The sequence below is a fragment of the Pinus tabuliformis genome, chromosome 2_2, assembly GCF_031772625.1.
Source record: "Pinus tabuliformis cultivar Carrire ecotype Pingquan chromosome 2_2, CPIR1, whole genome shotgun sequence".
NCBI classification, from domain to species: Eukaryota; Viridiplantae; Streptophyta; class Pinopsida; order Pinales; family Pinaceae; genus Pinus; species Pinus tabuliformis.
The window spans coordinates 971,700,005-971,724,186 of record NC_142300.1 but is presented as its reverse complement, the minus strand read 5'-3'; the positions used below and the strand labels follow the sequence as shown (position 1 = coordinate 971,724,186).

General features: G+C 38.4%; 1 pseudogene; it reads right to left on the bottom strand.

The window, feature by feature from the left end:
* Nucleotides 1–4,573: 4,573 nt before the first annotated feature.
* LOC149196483 (kinesin-like protein KIN-14R) overlaps nucleotides 4,574–24,182 on the bottom strand; it is a 133,604-nt pseudogene continuing 113,995 nt past the window's right edge.

Sequence of the window (24,182 nt, the reverse complement as noted above, 5' to 3'; positions counted from 1 at the left end):
AGTAAGAAGGGTTAATTAAGCACATACACTGCACTACACTTCATAAGCTTACGAACCTCGGTTGATAATTTATGCAAAGCAATTTAGGACACTAAATTGACTAAACAAGTGCTCAACAACATTATTCTTCTACTTAATGCAATAAATTCTTTATTTGACTTTTTCAATCTATATTTTAGTACTACATTTGTAATCAAGAACCTTTTACAATCATTCAGCATTTGAGGAAATATATATACTGCCTATTTCAAAAGGAGTTTATCCCATACACTAACACCAGGTTATTCAGTATATAAATATCTACAGACTATAGTAAAATGATATCTATATCTATATATATATATATATATATATATATATATATCATTTTAGATATATATATATACCCATGTCAAATTCTTTTGCCTCATTTTATTGTAGTTCCTAGCTGTTTATATACTAAACAACTTGATGTTATGGTATGGAACAAGTTTCTTTTGCAATAGGCAGTATCTCTATTTCTTCAAATCTTGAAAGATTGTAAAAGGTTCTTAATTACAATTGCAGTAGTTCTTCTTATATTTATTAATTTCCCACTAAAGAATGTCATGAGCTTACCTTGATGACATAAAACTGCTCCCTCATTGAATGACTTGAACCATGTTCAATTTGAAATAGTATATTGAAATTGGCAAGTGTTAATATTTGGTGTTTAATAACCTGCTTCTTTAAAATTTCAAAACTTTTCTTTATTGCTTTTGTCCACTCAAAAGTCCCTTTTCTCATGCATGCAATCAGTGGTGCACAAATTTCACTAATGTTCTAACAAGCTTCCTAGAGAAACCTAACATGCCATGAAAGATCATAACATGAAAAGTATACTTTAGTGTAGCTTGGGGGGGATTTTAAGGATGGAACTTTCCTTTAATGTGTATAAACCTTAATGAATGTTACTAGTCCTTAATATGCAAGCTAGAAAATGTTTAGTGATATTTTCCTAAAAATGTTCAATTTTCTAAGGTTTTTATATATTTTCTATAAAATTTTGGTGATTTTAAGGTAAAATAATTTTATACCAATGAAATTCCTCGATTGTTTTTTAGAATAAATGGAATTGTTGAGTCATATTTGAGAAAAATCCTAGTAAATAATTCTATGGGTGAAAATAATTCCTTAATTCTCTATAGTGTAGGTAATTAAACAAAAATTGTTACCCCATATGTATCTAGTTTTTAACCTTCTTATGAAACAGAAAAACGTAATATCACATTTCTTCTTGCAAAAACAAGACTTTATTAAATTTTATAAACAACTTCTCCTCTTGCAACCATGATAACACTTTACACAAAGAAAATTTTCTTCTCTAAATTTCCTAAAACCAAAATATCATTAAGATACAAAACATCAAACCTTACAAGAAAGGGATTCAAAAATTTATTCATTAATTCCATGAATTGAATCAGTGCCTTAGTTAAACGAATAAGGATATATGGTCACTCAAAAACCCTATCTTGATCATAAAGGTTATTTTCCATTGATCACTTTCCCTAATTATATTATGATAATATCCACTTTTGAAATCTATATTTGAATATATCAACTTTAGGTAGAGACATAGGATGGGGCTAAATACTTTATAGAAGGAAACAACTAGGGTTTCCTATGTATCATTGTTACTCCCCCTCGAGTTGATCATTTTCTATAAATCTGGGATTTCATTTGTAGTTGACTATAGATTTGTTCAATCTTCATGCACTACTATACATGAGGGTTGTTTAAGACAATATTTGAAAAAAAACAAACTTGTGTATTGTCTTAAATATTGTCTTTAAGTGGGTGTCTCAAATTGATTGTATTAAAAAGTTGTGTCTCAAATTAATTGTCTTAACAAGTTGTCTCTATAAAAACAATATATAATACAACCATTATTGGCTCTTGGGAGACAATTTCATTTTCTTCTCTCCAAAGACAATAGTTGGGATTAAAGACATTGTATTTATAGAGACAATAAGTGTTTAATCCTAGCTATTGTCTCTTTAGAGACAATAAAAAAATATATTTAAAAGAAATACAATATCACTTTTGTCTCTTAAGAGGCAATATAAAACAATGAATCTAGAAAATATCTCACCATTGAAATAAATCAATATACAAAATACCTAATTTAAAAATAAAACACAATATCATTGATCAATTCATGTTTGGGCATAGTGGAATTAAACCACCAACCTCCTGCTTATAGGGCAGGTGCTTTTCCATTTAGCTAGCACCCTTTAAAAAAGTATGTGATTTATAGTAGTCCTTGAAATTGCATATATAGGCATGATTTTTTTTTAAATGCTCAACATAGCACAATCTTTATTAAATCTATAATCACGCAACACCTATTTTGAACTTAATAAAAAATAACTCAATTTAGTTACCTAAATTTCACACCCTTATAGCATGACCCACACAAGAAGCTAATAATACACAATAATCTACAAACAATTTAATCTAGCCCTACAAAGAAAAGTAACTAGAATTAATAGTTGTTAATATCTTGCCACAACAATTAACTTTCATATTGTTTTCTGCATCAGATTTTGTCAATAAAGAAATACAAAAAGGGTCCCAAAAAGGCTTCAAATCTCTTCATTGACACCATTACCACTTGGTTTGATTGATTGCAGTGAAATGAATATTTCTTTTAACCCATTTGAACACTCGTGTCTATGAAAACCTCATTTAGAAAACTTATGAAAACCTCAGTTAGCAAAATAAATAGCTCCTTTAGCCCAACCTATGCTCCTCCCTACCATGTCTATATATGAAAACCTCTATTTTGCATATCTGTCAATTGATTTTAATATAAAAATGAAAACAATGAAAATTATCATACATGACCTGAGATCCAAAATAATTTAATTAAATGCTTGAGATGAAATATTAATTTCATCTTAATTAATTTTCTTAAACAACCCCTTGTGTAGTAGTGCGTAAATCTTGCATTGCTATCATTGGAACTATTGAGAAGTATGGGGATGGGTGCAGAAAAAATTGTGAGTTCTATGTATATCTATTAGCCGAAGCTCAAATCTAGTCCGCATCTTGAAAACTTCAGTATTTAAATGATCTAAAAATCTAATTTTGTCGCTCTTGGTGATGATCCTCTGGTGATGCGAGTATCCGGACATCACATCCCCCATGATAATTAAATAAACAATCATAATCCATGCATTGTTTACAATAATACAAATCTCTGATAAAACCCTGACAGAGAGACCACGAACAGATTCAACAGTGTCACCATAATTAGAAGCCTTTAGCTGAATAGAAAACTCGACCAGTGAATCAATGCTTATTTCCAAGAGAATACCCATCAGGATTATCACTACAAAGCATAATGGAAGACCCAAAAATTTCATTCTTGTGGGTAGTGAAATAATTCCTACACCAATTATAGTTGTTTCCAAATTGAAAACCGCACTAGGGATACCAGATCTAGACTCCTTTGAGGTAACCCCATTGACAGAATTTTTGATCTCTTCCTCATGGTCTAGCGATATGTCCTACATTTGTAGCTCGCTGAATGAGTGCTTTATTGAGCCCTACATTGTGTACCTAATTGAAATTTCCCTAGATATATTGAGAATTGTTTTCATTACATGATTTGTAGGAAAAATAGAAAATTTCCATTTTACCTCCTTTGTTTGATGAGATTTTCTATTGATTAGGAAAATAAATGATAAGATCTACTTCTGTTTAAAGTGTTAAGTCTTCTCCTTCTGGCGGAAGGAGGATGGAAAGAATGAACAGGGATGAAGCATTTGAATTGTCATCCAATTTGGATAAGTTAGGTATTTATCCAACATTTCACCTTCTCTAAATTCATATGTTGCAAGTTATGAAGCCCCCTAACTGATGGACTGGTGGTGGTTTCTCAAACACTATGTCTGGCAGTGATTGTTGCTCTTTCACTTTGGCCTCTAGCTATTCTTTGAGATCCTTTACTTGAATGACATGTAAAATTAGCCAAAGCCTTAAGACTGTACAACATGAAAATAAATATCCCTAGCCAATGAGACTGTAGTTCATTGAACTCAAAGGTAAAGTTAATCCAAAAAGAGAATATAAAGTTTCAACATTACCTTCTCTTGAATATTTCTACACATATGTTCTTTTCCTTTAAGTTTTTCCAGATATTGCAATCTCTCCTTCTCTGCTTTTTGTCTCTACTCTTTGAGCCTAATTTCAAGTTGTTCTTCTAGTTCTTTTTCTGTTTGTAATTGTTTCCCTTTCACTTTGGCCTCAAGTTGTGCTTCAAGATCCTTTACCTGCATGACTAGTAATATTAGGCAGAATCTTACTTTAATACACTGAACCAAACAACTAAAATCCTTAGCACTTAAAAAGAAAGTTAAATAAAATATGAAAATAAGCATTACCGTCTCTTAAAGATTTTATCCAGGGCTACTTACATTCTAAGAATATGCAATTTAAAAGAAATAAAAGGGACAAGCCTATGTCAGACCTTTTCTAAGAACATTTCAACCTTCATAACCTTTACTTCAATTATTTCAGCCTCTTTGATAATTTCTCGAGCATTATAATTTCAGCCCTTCAGTTTCACATCCAAGTTCTACATGTTCTCATCCATCTTCTACATCATGTCATCCTTTACCTTTCCTTCTTGTTTGGCCTCCTCAAACTACACAAAGGCATTCACAGTTTCAGGAATAGCCTAACCAACATAGCATACAGGGAATGTTTTGAATTGAATAACAATACTCATTGAAAATATGCATGCAAAATAATTCTAATTGTATGCTAACTAGCAATGTAAAATCAATTTATTTGAAAGTACCATTTGTTTATACTTCAAAATCTCACATGAATCAAATTGTTTCCATGCTAGACCTAGTTGTATTCCCCTCACTCTGGTGGAAAAGTTAAATGAAATTAAAGGAAAAATCACATGAAGAAAAGGTACTGGAATGGCACCTAATGAATCTTGGAGCAAATTTGTAAGTTTAGAATTCCTAAAATCACCAAAAACAATAGTCATGTCATTATTAAAAATGATTTCAAAAAGAGACGCAATATGCAAAAGGAAGTGACAAATGAATAATAGTGAAACTCTTTTGAACCCTTTAGATAGTTGCAATGCAACAAACCTATAGGGTATGTGGTTGTTTTTGGTTGCTAACGTAGATATAACATCACCAAGAACAGAAAGAGATTTGTTGATAGATTGAGCTTCCATAAGGCACTCCCATTGAACATCTGTTTTTTCTATTCTCTCATTTTTTCCAGATCAACGAGCCACAACTTGCTCCTGGTACATTCCCCGCTGATTAAGTTTTCTCCCTTTACCATCACACAAAGTACATTGTGCATGGTAACATTGAAATCACAAACTTTCAATAACTCGTTACTATAGCAAACAACACAAACAAATCAAAACTTCCTCACTGGTTGATATTGTCATATAAATCAAGTAATTCTCACATGCAAAAATAAAATATTGTAATTTTCTTTTAGTGGGTCTTAAACTATTCAAATAAGTACTTTCTCTCACATAAACTATAAGATAAATTTTGATAATTGCTTCAAGCAGGTTATCAACTATTTTACAAATTGGTATTGTTCGGCTCAATTTAGTCAATATTTTTTATTCAACAAAATTGCCCAATAAGTTGTAGCATAGGGCCAAGTTTATTATATGTTCTTCGCTGAATTTATCTTGATTTATCCATTTTATGTAGCAGTATGAAGTAAGCCATGATGAAAGAATGTGGACCAGTGAGAATGACTACTATTTTTATTAGAATTGGAAAACATACCTAACCTCATTGATAGCGTGCACTAGTACTTCAACAAGGCCTGGAACATGATGGACACCTTTTGCTACATTTTGTTACTTCAAGCCTAATGACAGACCACAAAGTCATTCTCTTATTTTTTGTCAAATAAGAGTGGAGACTTCAATTAACCGAAAACATGATTACATATAGTACACATCTTTACAAGTGTAAAGACTAGTAAAAGATAGACCCGTTGATGAAAACAAACAATAGGGTCAACAATACACTAGAAATCACACAACAAACAAATTTATCCTCTTTTACCAAAATACTAACTGCGAATAAATCCCCGTTATTGGTCTGGTTCTTGATCTAGCAGTTGACAAAACATCTCTTCAGAAACTTGCACACCTCTTAACTTCTTTCTGGACCCGATAATGCCAATAAACCTTTTCTCTATAAAAGATCGAGTCTGCTCTTAGCCTTAACCTCCCTCCACTTTGAAACCTGATAACCAATCAAACTACATCGTGCCAGAGACTTGTGCACCACTTAACCACAATTCGGACCCGATATCGTCAATGAATTTTTGGTCTATAAAATTTTGGGTCTGCTCTCAGCCTTAACCTCCCTCCTCTTGGAAACCTGATATCCAATGTAAAAGCATCGTGCCATAGACTTGCAGACCACTTAACCACAATCTGGACCCAAAAAGGAAAATGATCCTTTGGTCTGTAATTTTCAAGTCCACTGTTAGACATAACCTCCCTCCACTTAAAACCCAATATCCATTCAATGATCGAGGGTTCTTAAAACCTATGGTCTGTGCCTAATCCACTACCAGATAGGTTATAGGTAGCTGAACCCCCTTAAAGGCACATGGCATTAGTGCCACGTAATAAGATCGACGGCCAGGATTAAAAGCGTCACTTCAATCAGGTTCAAGGATGTCCATTAATCTTCCATGATCTAACAACTCCTGTGCATAATTACCCCACCTCTTCATCCTTCTCTTCACATCATGTTTATGCTGTTCCTTCATCTTACCTCTTCATTCTTCTCTTCACTTTGGGTTTGTGCCATTCCTTCATCTCCCACTGGTCTTCGTCCTGCTCATTCTTCATTTGTTTGGAGATTCACTATGTCTTTTTATGCCTGTCGTTGACAGTCATTGTGTAGTTTTCCAGAGGGTATAGACTTCCTGTCATACCAAATATAGCTTTCCTTACATAGCACCCCTTCATTTGCCAGAAAATCAGCTAACATATTGGCTTTCCTTCTCACATGAACAAAGCTAACTGTTCTCAGGGTTTGCAAGTGGGAATGAATACGTTAAAAGACCTACAAGAGCCTCCAATGTTTCAAAACTTTTCCATGTGCCGTTCCATTACACATTTTCTTGACCATATTAATGACCAGTTCAGAGTTAGCTTCAATGATGGTGTTGTGTAAATTTGCCTCCATCAGGATTTCCAAGCACTGCTCTAAGGCCATAAGCTCTGCCATGTTATTTGTGGCAGTCCCCAAATTACTATGAAAGATATTTTTTATGTGCCCCTGCTAATATCTTATGACACTGCCATAGCCAACCATCATTAGGTTGCCCGTAGAGGCCCCATCTATATTGATTTTGACAAAACGAGGAGGAGGAGGTTGCTATAGATCTTTGCCAACAGTTGTTTTGCTGACACCCTTGTCAGTGCCTTGGGGAACTAAAGAATGGAGACTCAACTGCATCAGTATGCAAACATCTTGGGGCAAAGGGAGTTCCTCAATAATTTTCCAAATAAGGGCTCCTACTGTATCCTTAAGCTGTCATAAAATTTAGACAATGATACTCTAGACTCGAGCATATTTTGTTCTTGAAAATCCCGCCATTGTGTTCTTTCCATACATCCTAGCAATAAAGCCTAGAACCAATGTCCAAGCCTTGTTAATGATTTCATTACCTAAGATGTGTTTCCTCCAATTCTTCAATGTGTTTGTGATGCTGAGTCTATCCCTATCTGTTTTCATGAAGACTGAGGCCGCCCAATCCCACATGATAGAGGTAAAGGGGTAGAGGTTTCATAAATGCTCCATCATCTCCTCCTATAAGCCACATAGATGGAATTTAGATGGGCCAACAAATCCCCTTTTCAGAAGATTCTCCCATGTGAGAATTATCTTTTGGTGAACTAACCACATAAACAATTTGATTTTCATCCATTGCGGGTTCTTCCAAAGTCCATTCCAAATCTGATCAGGGTTTGGATAATCAAAACCTAGGGCCATGGGTTTAGCTTCTTTGAAGTTAAGAGTGCCTTTGGTGTTTCAACCCCATCCTAGCTGGTTAGACGTGGAAGACACCAAAATATTCCTCTGCTCCAAGTCAAGAGTAAGGGAATCTACCTGGACCCTCAAAGGACTATCTTCACAGTAACCAATATTCTTCCACATTCTCCATTTATCATCGTCCCATACTTAATCCCAAAAGTCACTTACCATAAGTAAAACTTTGTTATCAGTGTCATTTTTGAGAGCAGTTAATTATTCTCTAAACAAATTTCGTTCCTGTTGCCAGTTATCCTCCCAAAACCGTGTAAGGTTCCCATCTAGGATCTCCTAGAAACTATGTTGTTGGACAATAGCTCTATTTTCCCAAGCAAGGTTACAACTGTGGGAGCCCTTGATAAGTCCTAAATTTCGGATATGATCCCTCTCCTCCTAGTTATTTACATATTTCTGCTTCCAAAGCTTAGCCCAAGGGGTAGTTGATTCCTTGAGCCACCTCCACTAGATTTTAGCTCCCAATAATCTATTGAGGATTTCAGGGTCGTGAAGCCCGAAACCGCCATGGGCCTTAGGTTTGCAGAGCTTGTCTCAAGCTACCAAAGCCCACTTCTTTTTCTCTTCCCCTTTGCCCCAAATAAAATCTCTTTGAATATTTTTGATCTGTTGCATAACTCCTTTAGTAGCAGGAAGAGTTGATAACATGAAAATGGGTGTGGCCTACAGGACAACCTCTGTAAGAAAAAGACACCCTACGAAATTCAAAGACCTGCAAGTCCATTTCCTGATCTTGTCCCAAATTTTGTTAATTACCAGCTCCCACACTCCCTTGCTCAGAGGTTTGTCCGTAAGAGGCATTCCAAGGTACTTAGAGGGTAACTGATCCCTTTGAAACCCTAGAATTCTAGTGTGGTTTCTTTGAATGGCAATGTCAGTGTTAAAAAAGAACAATTTTGATTTGTCAAGGCTTACATTTATTCCAACAGCCATAGCAAATTCATCGAATATTTTTTAAAATATTTGGCTTCGTTGATCACGAGAATGCCCTGCAGCATAGTATCATCCACAAATTGTTGGTGAGTTGAAGCAGCTCCATCTATGGTTAGTTTTAGTCCCTAGATTCTTCCTTCAGCACTTGTACTTTAAATCACTCTACCTATCCCTTCCATCATGAGCACAAAGAGGAAGGGAGAGAGTGGATCTCCTTCCCTGAGACCCCTGGAAGGCATAAAGGTTATTGAGGGTGAGCCATTAAACAAGATTGAAAAACTAGTCATGGATACCATGGCCATAACCCATCTAATCCAATTGTGGTCAAAACCATAAGCTCTCAGCACTTCCCTGACGTAAGACAACCTTAGATTGTCATAAACGTTTTCTAGGTCAAGCTATATGATCATGCCATCTTACTTATTTCTCTTCAGTGAGTGTACCACCTCATGAGCTTGTATGATGTTATTGAGAATCTGTCTTCCTTCCACATAACCAGTTTGCTCCTCTGAGATAAGAGCTGAAAGAAGGGACTTGAGTCTATTAGTGATCACTTTGGAAATAATCTTGTACAGCACATTACATAAAGCTACAGGTCTGAATTTGTTTGGTGTCATGGCTTTTTCCTGCTTTGGAATCAAAGATATGAAGGAGACATTAAGAGCCTTCAAAAACATTCTGGATCTTTTGGAGTCTTCCACTACATCAAGGATCTCTTGTTTGACTATTTTCCAGCATGCTTTGAAGAAGTCCACATTGAATCCATCCAGGCCAGGAGCTTTCCCATTTTGCATCTCATTGATAACCTCACTAACCTCATCTTCAGACACTAGTCTGTTAAGATTGTGATTGTCTTCCCTTGTTACGACCTTGGGAATATACTTTGTGAAACTGTTAATGAACTGTGACCTGTCTAAGAGAGGCTCCTTTGCAATGCTAAGGAATTGTTATACTAGGACATATTCCATTTCTTTGTGTGAGACAAGCTCTTTCCCTTGAAAATCTCTGAGTTTTGAAATTCTATTATGTACCCTATGATCCAAAGTTTATTTATGAAAAATCTTTGTGTTTTTCCCCTTCTCTAATCCACTGCACTCTTGATTTCTGCCTCTAGAATATCTCCTCTTGAATGCACCTATCTTCCCATTCCTTTTGAAGACACTCAACATGAGTTTTCCTTTCCTCGGTAAAACCATATGTGATTATGATTCAATATATCCCTCGAGTTTCTATTCAACTTCTCTTTTGGCTTTAAAAATATTTCCAAACTCTTTCTTGTTCCAATCTTTGAGTCTGCATTTGATGTGTTTAAGTCATTGTTACAACATAAACATTTTTGTGCCTTGAATTGGAAAATCTTTCGTCCACCATTTGTCAATATTGCTAGTGAAGTTAGGGTGAGAGAGCCAGACATTTTCAAACCTAGAAGGTCTGTTGCTCAGTGTACCCATAAAAGCAGCTTCAAGTTGGACATGACAGTGGTCTGAGCCTCCAAAGGGAAGGATTAGAGATGACATGTCAAGGCCTATGAGAAGGAGGTCCTATGAGATTATCAATCTATCTAGTTTAGAGGCAACTTGAGAAGTCCCTCCTCTCTTGCTATTCTAGGTGAAGGTGCCATTTATTCTTTCAACATCCACTAGTCTCATTTTGTTTAAGAATTTCTGGAAGGTAATGGAGTATCTGCCTAGTGTTCTGGTGCCACCTTTTTTCTCTGTAAGAGATTTAATCGTTTTGAAATCCCCTACCAGAATCGAGGGCATATAATGATATCTCTCTCTCAACTCCTCAAGGGAGGTGAGAAGCTTGAGTTTGTCTTCTAGTTTTTTAGGACCATAGACATTTGTAATCATGTAAGTCTCCCTATCACCCAAAGGTTGAATCACCAGTGACAAATAGTTCCTGGATGCTTACGCATCCAGGATTCCAAGTTTCTAGGTATTTGAAAGCGTAATAATTCCTCCTACCGAGTTATCTACCTTAAACTCTAGATACTCATACTTTCTTAACCATTTTCTATGTCTTCCTCTGATCTTGTCCATTGAACACATTGTTTCCTGAATAAAAACCATATTTGGTTTTTCTTCTCTTATTCTACTGCTCAGATTTCTTTGTTTCCTTTTACCTCCTAGGCCCCTAATGTTCCAGGTTGTAAGCTTCATTAAGAAAGGTTTGTGAAGGAGTAGCTGGTGAGATCTCTCATCTTACTTGAGTTAATCATGAGTTTTCCACATTCGGTCAGTTTCTCATTCTGTCTTTTTCTTCCTCTTTTCGTACCCAAATTCTTGGAAGAGTGTCTCGGTGTTTCCTACATTGTTTTCATCCCTCTATTCTGTTGGTTGTCGTGGTTTCTTTTGACTCCAGAGCCCTTCGATTGGGATCTCCAGAGGAAGAGCTATTGAACCCTATCAAACTCCACCTTTGGTAGGGATTCAACCCCTTTGGCAATACCCTACTCCATAAAATTTTCTAGATCTAATTTCTCCCTCTCAAGAATCTCCTGCAGCTCATTGTCGTCCATTCCGGCCTCACTTGGTGTCATCTCATGGTCCCTACTGACCTCCAAAATGTTCGATAGATCATTATTTTGCTGGTTGTTCTCTGGTATGTGATGAGCCTCATAAATGGGTAATTATATGGGCTCATTTTACCTCCTAACCTAGTCAAATCAACCATTCTCTTAGCTTATTACATGATTTTCTAATTATATTTATGCTTATAGAGTGAGTTGAGTTAGTTATGATGCCATGAGGTCTAATATGTGTTTAATGGAGATTATTGATGACTTTTGTGGTCAAAGTCAAGGATCCAGTGGACAAATAGCAACAATAACTTGAAATGGACAAAGGAGAGGACTTATAGGAGGGAATCCCCCTCATTTATTACTCCTCACTTTGAATTTCCCTTCATTCAGCTCAGAGTACAAATATCCTAGTCATGCAGTAGTAGGAAGCCAAGCAAAGTGGAGGATAACTGATGTTTATCTCGAGTTTTGGGAGCCAAGCCTCCTTGATTTTGAGGAAGCTCTTGGGAGATTCATTTGTATAAGTAGAGAGGCCTAGGGCCTCACTAGGGAGTTGGTCAATTTTTTGTTGAACTTTTGCTGCAGCATTGCTTATGTAAACTCTGCTCAACTTTGAGCTTATTATCTTGTGACAATTCATGTAATCTTATTATTGTTTTGAGAATAAAGATGGAATCCTTTTTGAGTTAGCATTGGGTCACCTTAGAGGGCTGAAGCTCTTGGGTTAGGGCCCAATCCAAGCAGCCAAGCTCCTCTTTCCTTTATTTTTATGTTTCATTTCAGTTTGTAGAGTAGGTTGTTGTTAGATACATTTCTTTTATGGTTAAGAATAGGTTGCTTTTGATGATTCGGTAGTTTGCTCCCATTTATGCTTTCTATAGTAGGTTAAGAAGTGATAAAGAAAAGATTCAAAAGGATAGCAATAGTCACTTGACCTCTCTTCCTCCCTTTGGGACAATGATTTGAGGCAAAGACCCTCTTGCTGCCCCAAAAACACAGATTTTCCTCCTTCATAGGACTTCTAGTGTTTGCAGCTTTCTAGTTGGTTCATAGTCTAGTTTGCCTTGCTTTAGAACTTCTTCATCATACTCATTTCCTTATTAGGAAAAGTCTTCTTTCATGATTTTCCTTCATGCAATGGTTATCAGCATTTCCATTCATAGATCATAGTTTATTTTGATTCAAAAACTATGTTTTTTAGATGTACTTATTTCGTTGCTTGCTTAATCCCATTGGTTGACTCTCAGTTGTTTACACAGCAGATCCTTTCTAGTAGTAGTCCAGCCTATCAGCTATTCCACCCTCCATCTGATCCATGCCCTATAGGTCTCCCAAGTCTTCCCTCAATTCTACCTTAGTTTCTTGCATTTCCTATAGACTTTCCTCTCTCTCCTTGAGCAAATCCAATCATATTTCTCTCTCCTAATGATTCTTGGTTGACCCTAGTTTCCCTAAAACTTCATTCCAACCTTCATCTACCTTCTCCACCTACTATTCAAGAGGACTCCTCCTATAGGCCTCTTGTAGAACGTTGTTTTTCCTCTTGTAGATTTCTCGTGTCCTCTTTTATATTTTCCTGTAGCCTTTATTTTGAATGCCGAGTTTGGGAAAATCCTCCAGAAGCTCGCCTAAGACCTCCTAGGACCCATCCACACCATCCTACATCCTCTCAAATCCTGAAACCACCCTCCATCGCCACCTATTCGCTGCCACATTCACAAACAAATAAATTACATGCATGGCAAATTCACATAAAAATACATAAAACTCCATAAAGATGCTTTTTGCTCATTTGCTTCCAGAAATAGCCTAGCTAGATGTTGTTTACTTCCTTAAGTATGTAATGGAATTCTTTTCATGATTTCCATAGTGCTTTCTGCAAAGGTAGGATTAGTGGTTAACTAGACTTTCCTTGATTTCTTTTACATTTTAGTCTTCCTTTCTACAAGTAGAATAACATCAATGGAATAATCTCTATTTCTCCTTTCATCACATATAGAGCTTCTTCTAAAATCTATAGAATTTGGCTTGAGCTCTCAGTGATCTTATGTCCGCTGACCAAGTGACAACCTGCAATAAGAACTAGTATTTGTACATACAACACCATCGCTTCCAAGTCTTTTACAAACTACCGGGTTGATAAAATTAAAGTAGGAAGCCCAAGAGTTGCAGCATTATTGTTGTAATACTAGTGCCCACCACTTCTTGGCACCATTGCCAAGGAAGCATTAGAGTATTCTGTGATTACTTCTTTCTTCTATTTTCTCTTGCAACATTCTGCTATTTGTTTGTTTCAACAAAAGTAGAATAGACATTTCCTTTCTTTGAGTTATGCATTTCTTTTTCTTTCCTTTTCAGTTCTGCAACTTCCATTTCAGCAAAAGTAGAATAGTCATTTCCTTTCTTTCATTCCTGCATTTCCTTGCTTTCTTCTTCAAATATGTAGATTTCATTTTAGCAAGCTCATTTCAGTTAGTTGCAATTTGTTTGTTCAATCAATTTCAGTTTTGTAGCTACTCTTAGCGTGGGGAAAAATAAACAAAAACCAACCAAAAAGGTTTCCTTTCATGCCTCATAGGAATAGAGATAATTCCGGAAAAATTTTTCCCAACACCCCCACTGCTCCAGACAACCAACCTTCTCTCTTCTTTTCTGGTTGTGATCGAGAAGAACCCTTAGGTGAACAACCCGACATATTTGAGGAACCTATGGGGGAAGAAGAAGAAGAAAAAACTCCTTTAGAGCCAATGGCTAAACACATAAATGCTAGGGGGAATGGAGAAAGAATAGGGGGTCCCTTTTCCATTTAGGAGACCAATGGGGACACCAAAATGAGGAATATAAGCCCTTCCGCCCTACCTCATTTCCATGGTCTGACTACAGAAGATCCTGACACCTTCTCATTTGAGTTTGCTTTTATCTGTCTAACCTATGACAATGCAGAAGATGAGCAAAAGTTGAAACTATTGCCTTTCTACTCTCAAGGATGCAACATTGCGTTGGTTCATGGGATTACCTGGCAATAGTATCACAACTTGGGCTGAGATGCAACAATCCTTTAACAACGAGTATTGAGACTATTGTAGGTCAAAAGATACTAAAGAAGAAATTTTTCGATTGACTATAGGAAGTGATGATTCCCTGGAAGACTATGAGGAGAGGTTCCGGGTCAGTTACAAAAGGGCCAGGTGTACACTTGACCCTGTGTCTCTGAAGATGGTTCTGGTTAGGGGAATTTGGGAAGATCTTTTAGACACCCTCCATCTACTAGCTGGGGGAGACATCTACTACTATCATATGAATACAAAAATAATATTTTTAGAAACCATTCTAGAGTAGCTAGAAAGAAAGGTAGGGGGAGTCAACCCATAGCCAGTACGTCTTCCTCTAAGTCATCCATCAAAGGAGAAATTGGAAACATGTTGGAAGACTTCAAGAGTGAGATGCTGCAAACTCTTGCCATGCAAATGGATACCTTGCATATGAAAAGGAAACAAGAGGAAGTAGAGAGGGATTTGGCCATCTTTTGCCTTAGATGCACCAAGAGGCATCCTAGGAACGAATCCCCATTGAACTCTATACAGCTTTGTTCAGTCTGTGAAGACAATCATTCAACAGATAAGTGCCCTTCCTTACCCGAACTTAAAGTTGTATATCAAGGGGCTGAGGGAGTCACTAGACAACTATATTACATAAACCAAAGAAGGCCACATGGACCTAGACCATACTAGCAAGGGATGCAAGGGACATCCAAGCATACTACCACCCCAACCAAGTCACTTTGATACCTTCTTGGGGTCCCCTTGCTCGTCCTTCCTGGTCCATGCCTCCTCCTTGGTCCTTCACATCTCAATATCATGCCCAACAGCCAACCATTCATTTCAATCCTATGCTTAGCCATCACCTCAATGGAATGCACCTCATCAGGGTTGGAGGCCCCAACACAACTCTCTCTTCGCTCTCTTGCCTCCACCACCTAGCCAACCACAACCGTTACCTTCTACTCCTCCAAAGCAACCCCAAATGCCTGCCTAGCCAAATCTAAACCTGAACAATAGACAGGCTCAGCAAGTGTATAGTGGGGAACCATCATGCCCAACTTATGTTGTGGAGATTCAGCAAATTAACTTGCTATCTGGATAAGTTCTCTCAGATATTCAGCCTCCACCTAGGGAGGTTGAGGAAGATAAAGAGGAAAGTGAACCGAAAGAAATTCCACCCTTTCCTAAGAGACTATCTGTGACAGTCCAGCCTACCCCAGAAGAAACTAAACTCTTGGGGGAATTGAAACATCTATGTGTAAATATACCACTTCTCCAAGCCATAAAGGATCTGCCTATCTACAATAGGTTGATTAAAGAGAAGCTCTTTAGGCGTCCAAGAAGGCGCAAGAGAGATGCCTCAACCATCAATTTCATAGGGCAACTGTCTGACTTGATGTTGGGGCAAGTAATCTATCCAAAATATCTAGACCCTGGAAGCCCAATAGTTGATGTCCACATCAATGGCACCATGATTCCACATAATTTGATTGATCTGGGAGTTGCCATTAATGTGATAACAAAGGACATAATGCTCAAACTCAACCTTCAGGGCTCCTTGAGGAAGACCACAATCGTGCTACAGTTAGCAGACCACTCCACCATGACCCCTGAAGGGATTGTGGAAGATGTGATGGTATCCATTGATTCTTGGGAGTACCCTACTAATTTCCTAGTTCTCCGGCCCAAGGCAAAGCTCACTGGGTATCCTCTCATTCTAGTAAGACCCTGGTTGGCTACCTCCGATGCCTACATCAACTGTCGAGCTAGGAACATGACCATAAAGAATGAGCATATATATAAGTAGTTAATCATATATCCTCCTACCCAACCTTTGTTAGAACATGATCTACCTCTCTGGTTGGAGGAGGGAGATGAGGATGAAGTTTATTCTGCACCGATTTGTACATTATAAATCACCATGGGAGGGAAACAACAAGATGAGGATGATATGGTTGAAAATCTGATTCAAAATCCACCTCCCAGTGTATCGCCTTTAGAGGACATAGTAAGAGAAACCCAAAACAGCCCCTCAACTAATCTCTGTGTGGTTGACTCCACTTCTCTCCATGTTAAGAATATAGATTTCGGTCCAGAAAGAACCTTGAAAATCAATCCATCCCTATCCACTTCCCAGGAGAAGGAACTGTGTAGCCTACTAGGAGAGCACTTAGATGCCTTCACCTAGAGTTATAAGGAGATGAAGGGAGTGCACCCTTCAGTTTGTACTCATCATATATACATCAAGGAAGGTTGCAAGCTAGTCAGGTAGCCTCAAAGGAGGATGAACCCAACACTTAAAGATATTGTTAAGGAAGAACTATAGAAATTGCTTGATGCAGGGTTCATCTATCCAATATTTGACAGTGAATGGGTCTCTCCTTTGGTGCTAGTGCCAAAGAAAAATGGTAAGTGGAGAATCTGTGTCAACTATTGAGAATTGAAAAAAGCCACTATGAAGGACCATTTCCGTTTACCTTTCATAGATCAAGTGTTAGACAGTTTGGTAGGGAAAATGTTTTTCTCTTTCCTAGATGGGTTTAGCGGGTACAATCAGATTCAAATCAGCCTGGAAGACCAAGATAAGACCACTTTCACTTTCCCTTGGGGTACCTTTGCATTGCAGGTACTCCCTTTTGGTTTGTGTAATGCTCTAGTGACTTTCCAAAGAGCAATACTGAGTATATTCTCTGAATTAGTTCATGATGTGGTAGAGATATACATGGATGACTTTACTCCTTATGGCTTTGATTTTCAGGAAGCTTTATCTAACCTAGGAAAAGATGTAGACAAGTGTATTAAGATGAACTTGTCCCTTAGTCTAGAAAAATGTGAATTTTTTATGACTGAAGGGACCGTTCTAGGGCATGCAATATATCAACAAGGATTGCAGGTGGACCCCAACAAATTTGTCATCATCCAACGAGTCCCACCTCCTCAAAAGGTGAGAGATGTCAGAAGTTACCTAGGCTTAGCTAGGTATTATAGAAGATTCATTAAAGATTTCAGCAAGATAGCCTCTTTGTTGTTTGGTCTTTTGGGTAAAGATGTCGAATTCATATGGTTAGAAAACTCTAAAGAAGCCCTAGATACCTTGAAAAGAAAACTTGTGACTACCCTAATTTTGAGAGGCCCAAACTAGGCCCTACCTTTCCACTTTCACATAGATGTCTCAAAAAAAGCAATAGGAGCAGCCTTGGGACAAATTGATGAAAAGTTACCTTATGCATATACTTTATAATCAAAAACTTGTCAAAGGCAGAGTTGAACTATACGGTAACCGAGAAGGAACACCTAGCTGGTGTGCATTCCTTAAACAAATTCAGAAATTATATCACAAGCTATCAAACCTTTCTGCACATTGATCATGCTACAATTTGATATTTAATGAACAAACTAGATGTGAATTCTCACATTATTAGATTGTTGCTTTTACTACAACAATTTGATTTGACCATTGTTAATAAGCCTGGTAAAGAAAATGTTGTTGCTCACTTTTTGTCTAGAATAAATTTTCCTGTAGGTGAAGAAGGACTGGTGGATGATCAAATTCCATATGAACACCTGTTTGCTATCTCAGTACTCTCTCCCTGGTTTGCTGATATAGCAAACTACTTAGTTTCAGCATAGTTCCCACCACACTTATCCTCAAAAGAGAAGAGCAAGATAGTAAGGAAAAGCACCCCTTTCACTTGGATTAGGGGCAAGCTCTTCAAACTTGGCCCAGATCAAATCTTGAGAAGATGTGTCAAGGAGGAGGAAGTTTTGGACATCATCCTGACCCATCATGATGGGCCTTGTGGACGTTATTTTGCGGCAAAAAGCACTACCTCGAAGATACTACAAGCAGGCTACTATCGACCCACTTTTCATTAGGATGTGAGGAGATATACTAGCCAGTGCGATCGGTGTCAAAGGATGGGGAAGCCTACTCCAAAGGATGAAATGCCCATGCGGCCTCAAGTGACCTTTGAGCCATTTGAGAAGTGGGGCATGGAATTTGTGGGGCCTATTAGCCCTCCTTGAAAACAAAAGAAATACATCATTGTGTGCACTGATTACCTGACAAAGTGGGCGAAGACAAAAACAATTAAAGTAGTGACAAAGGAAAAAGCAGCTGAATTTTTGAGAGTGAACATATTTTACAAGTTCTAGTATCCAAGAGAGTTGCTCATAGATCAAAGCAACCAGTTCATTTCTAATCTGATTGAAGACCTACTCACACATCATAGAATCAAGCACAGGACTTCCACCCCTTACCATCCACAAGCCAATTGGCAGGTGGAGGTCACTAACAGAGCATTGGAAGGGATCCTGACAAAGGTAGTGAGCAACAGCAGGAAAAACTGGGCGGACAGATTAGTTGAGGCCACTTGGGCCTACAACACAACATGGAAGACCACTACAGGGTTCACACCCTACAAGCTGGTCTATGGGAAGAAGGCTTTGCTTTCAATAGAGTTTGAATTCAATACCCTAAGGATGGAAGCATGGCTAGATCTAGACCTTAGCCATGCACAGAAAGAAATATTACTCCAGCTCAATGGGTTGGATGAACAGAGAATACAGACCCTTCTCCATACAGAGGTAGCTCAGCTTCAGAGAAAGATATGGCATGACAAAAACATCAAAGAGAAGCATTTTCAAGAGGGAGTTTGGGCACTACTCTATGATTCAAGATATAAATATTTCAAGGTCAAGCTGAGGACAAGATGGCTAGGACCCTACGCTGTAGATAAATGTAATGACAATGGTTCAGTTCTCATAAGAACCATTGATGATGAAGCCATCCCCATGCTTGTCCATGGACACCGGTTGAAAATCTACTAGAAACCCCTCTCTAAGTGAGAGTCCATTGAAGGATTGAATAAGTCAGTGATGGTAGTGGAGCATGTGTTAGCCTTCACTTCACCCAATCATTGAAGAAAAAGAGAAAAAACAAAAAATAACAAGGACTCAAGTGAAAACCTCCATGAGGCACTTGAGTCGCATCATTGGGTTCAAAACATGTCTTGAGGCGGCCCAGTGGTGTCAAAAAAGAGAAGAAAGAAAATACTATCCCTCGGTGAAAACCTCCTTTTGAGGTGCTTAGGGCAGGCAACTAGGGTGAAAATATCCTTGAGATGCCCTGGTTGTTTTAAATAAATAAATAAACAAAAATGAATTTCCAGTTGTATTTCAGGTGCAGGAGGACTACATGAAGCAACAGAAGGTTCCAAATAAACTCTGAAATCAATACCAGCACCTATCCTGCCTTCCCTCACCTTTCTTCATGATTCTTGACATTCTTTTTACCTCACTATGCTCCTTTTTTTGAAAACTATGTTTTCTACAGGAGGCCCTGTGTTTTCTATAGGAGGCTCCTGTAGAAATTACAAAGAGCCAGAAATGGACTTTAAAGGCAGTTTGAGAAATAGGGAATCTTCATAGAGGATTTATAAATCCTCCTGTAGTCTTCAAACCTCTCTTCCATAATTTCTAGACCTGCATCATATCCTAAGCACCATTCTTGTCCCTACCTAGAAAAAACATAGAAAAACAGTTTTTTAGGAAAATAGAAAATAGCAGCACCATTCACCTCACCTGAAGCCTAACCATTACCTCTCCATCTCTATATGCACTTTTGGCATCATCCTCATAGCTCAGAGCATAGAAAAAGCTAAAATTTCAAAGGGAGAAGCAGCTACAGGAGCTCCTGTAGGAATTTCTGTAGTAGCTGATCCCATTAAAATCTAGCATCAACAACATGAGGATGCAAATCTGAAGGTTGAAGTAGACACCTGGAGATCAGATCCAGCTAGAAAGGAACCTGCACACACCACAACCATATCTCAGCAAGCAGACAAGCATGGATTAAAAGAAATAAAGGCATGCAATGGAAGGAAAGGCCATAACACCTCATAGCAAATGCATTCGGATCTAAGATAAGTAACTAACCCCCTCCTCTATTTACATTGGTATGATTAGAGAGCATGAAACAACAACGAGATGGTTGAGGCTGGTTGGGGTTGAGGTGGCCAGTTAACTTGGCCACCTTCATCCAGTTGACTTCGCTTAACCGAAGATGTCACCACAAGTGCACTTAGTCAAACTCAAGAGAGATGTCAAGGATAGGTAGTGGAGGCTATGGGAATTCCGATGCAATGATGAGGGATGATTACAAGGAAAAGGAAATGATGACAAGGTAGGTGAGGACCAACAGTCTGAATGGGGCCAACGTATGCTTGGCTAGCTCACCCTCCATCACCAGAAATATCCATAAAAAGACATAAGTACTCCTCACTGAAGCACTCTCACCACCATTCTCCTTCATTCTCTCCTCAAAACTCCACTCTTGCTACCTTCTCATGCCCCTATGAGCCTCGTACCCATCATTCTCCGCTGATCTCTCCAATACCCCTGCTCTCGGCATTCTATAGGAGCGCTTACAGGTTCTACAGGAGAACCTACAGGAATCCTACGGGAGGGCTAGCAGTGTTCTACAGGAGGGCCAGTAAGTTGTGTTAGAGAGAAAAAACACGGGTTTTAGCATAATTCTTGGGTTTCAGAGGTAGGTTCTTGGCATACCTCCATTGAATAACAAAATATGGTAACAGTGGTTTAGTTTTTGAGGAAAAAAATATAACTTTTGGGTGGAGGAATTTCAGAAAAGAATTGCAGCTTATTTCTTAAAAAAAACACAATCTCTGTCTCTCTGTTTTTCTTAAAAAAGTTTGTTCTCCCCATTTCCATAGTTGGTTTTCCATGGAAGCATAGACAAAATGACAGGAGGTTTCATGAGAGAGGAGCCAACCAACTCCTCCAGGCTCCATGCACACCCCCAAATAGTGGACATATTCACAGGAGCCAATTGGATGAACTTTTTTGAGAAATTCCAAGGGTTTGATGAGGAAATTGCTCAGGAATTTTCCCACTCTTTGGTCCCTCACTCTAGAACACATGCCACTGTCACTTTTAGGGGCCTTTCCATGGAGATAACCCCTGAATTTATCAGTAGGGTCACTACCCTTCCTGTTGGGTTGCCTTGGAGTAAGGATAAAAACCAATTGGCCAGGCTGCCAAGAAAAACTTCTTTAAAAACAATGAAACAACCGTAGAAGATAAAAGTGGCATAAGAAGAGCTAGCATACCATAGCCTTGGGATGAGGTTAGCTATGAAATCATCAAGTATATTTCTTGTGAGGGGAGGTATAGCATTGTCTATGGTTACCATTTTAGAATCATGCATGAATTAAGGTATGGCATGGACACTCCAACCCCTCAGAAGCTCAACATTCCTTACTTCCTCCTGTAGTCCCTAAATGACTCCAGTACTAAAGTAAAAGAAGGAAATCTAGAGCAGCTAGCTTACCATGGGTTAATCAAAATTTTAGTGGAAGAAGCCCTCCATACATTTACAATCCCTATAGCATGGGAAATGTTCTGAAACATGATTGCTGAAGATGACATCAAGGCTCTGACCTATGATATTAGCCCCACTAGTAGTGAGGAGGAAGAGCAATAAGGGGGAGAAGGAGAAGAAACTGGTGATTTAGAGGAACAAGAAGAGAAGAAGAAAGAAACCAAAATAGAGCAGGGAGAAATAGAATGAACAAGAGATAGAGAAAAAGATAGGAGGAGAAAAAGGGGCAGAAAATACAGAAGTGTCTCTTGAAACCCTAGAAAGAGAGGCATCAACTATTCTCACTACCCTCAACACCGCAATTAAACCAAAACAAAAGAAGAAGGGGCAGACCTCAATTATTTCAAGGCTAGGAAGAGCACAAGGATCAAAACAGGGAAACCCCAGCCTTCTTCTAAAGTGCCTATTGTTATTGAAGATTCATCCTCCGCCCAAGGAAAAGAATCCCCTTCCAAGGTACCTATTACTTATGAAAGGGGGACTCCTAGATCTCCCACATGGAAAGAAAAAGTAGAACTACAGGACTCAGAAAGGTTCTAAAAAGAGGCATAGACTGTTCTACAAGAGACCCTGTCAAAATTACAAGAGACCGAAAAACTTGAAAAAGGGGTAGAAGGACAACCACAGGAATAGGAGGAAACAACAGAGGCACAAGAACCTAACCCCCAACCTAGTCTTGGCTCTTACTACAATCTTCTTGAATGGGGGAGAATCCTTCCACAAAAATTTGTAATTCCACTATTATTTGAGTTGGAGAAAGAAAGAATAAGGACCCATAGGTCAATGAAAATAGCCAAATCCAAGGGAGTTGAGGATATTGGCCACATGGAGAACAAACTTAGAGAAATGGGCGGAAAATTAAGCATTGTCAAACATAGAGAAGCAATCACAAGAAGTCACTTGGAAACTGAAAATGAATTGCTAAGAAGACAAATTAAATTGAGAGATACCCAAATGGCATGCATGGCTAGCTGGTCCATGGAAGCATTACAATGTAGGACACCAGCAAAATCCTATGGCCTGTATCTCAAGGACCAATGGATGTAATTTCAGATCAAGACTTTGGCATAAAGAGGCATAATTCCTTTCCAAGATTACAGGTCGTTTATGGACCTATGTGACGAAAGCACATCATAAGATAAGGCGAAGATGGCAGAATTATATCTGCATAACATGGCCCTCACAGACATGAATGTGTGAGACCCCAATGCTAGGCTAGGGGACCTACAACTAATGGCCATGGCCTCATGGATGAACCATGAAGAGTTAAGGGCAGGAGAAATAAGAAAGTTGATGATAAAGGAGTAGAATGAGCCCTTAATGATCGAAGTTGAGCCATCAGACCCCATGGCACTCATCATCACACATAACCTGCTTCAACATAGTCCTCATATTACACCTAGATATATCAGTGATCAGGCTCAGGCCATTGCACATTTTGAGGATATCGAAAGGTTACTTGGGGATGATTGTGTGCATGTTGTATGAGGAGATGGAACACGTTACCACACATTGTACAGATCAGGGAGTATCACTCCCCAATGGGGATGAAATAGGCATTAAGGAGAGTGCTAATGTACAAGCACTCCATGCAGAGGCTGCAGGTCAATTGGATTAGCCTCAAATTGAGTCCCGCACTGCTGCTAGGAACTCTATAAGGCATAAAAGAAGAAGAAGAGCAACAGTAGTGGGAAGAGGTAGACTAAAAGGAAGGATTCTATGAAAAAGAGAAGGAGACCACATCAGAAGCATGGGATGCTAGGAAGGCCAACAGGGCCATAAAATATTAGGAGATGGACTAAGTTGCTCAGAGGATGAGCAATGCTTTCAGTAGGGGGTGATGATGAGCCTCATAAATGGGTAATTATATGGGCTCATTTTACCTCCTAACCTAGTCAAGTCAACCATTCTCTTACCTTATTGCATGATTTTCTTATTATATTTATGCTTATAGAGTGAGTTGAGTTAGTTATGATGCCATGAGGTCTAATATGTGTTTAATGCAGATTATGATGATTTTTTGGTCAAAGTAGGATCAATGGACAAAATGGCGACAATAACTCGAAGTGGACAAAGGAGAGGACTTATAGGAGGGAATCCCTCATATTTACTCCTCACTTCAAATTTCCCTTCACTCGGCTCGGAGTATAAAGCCAAGTCATGCAGCAGTAGGCAGCCATGCAAAGTGG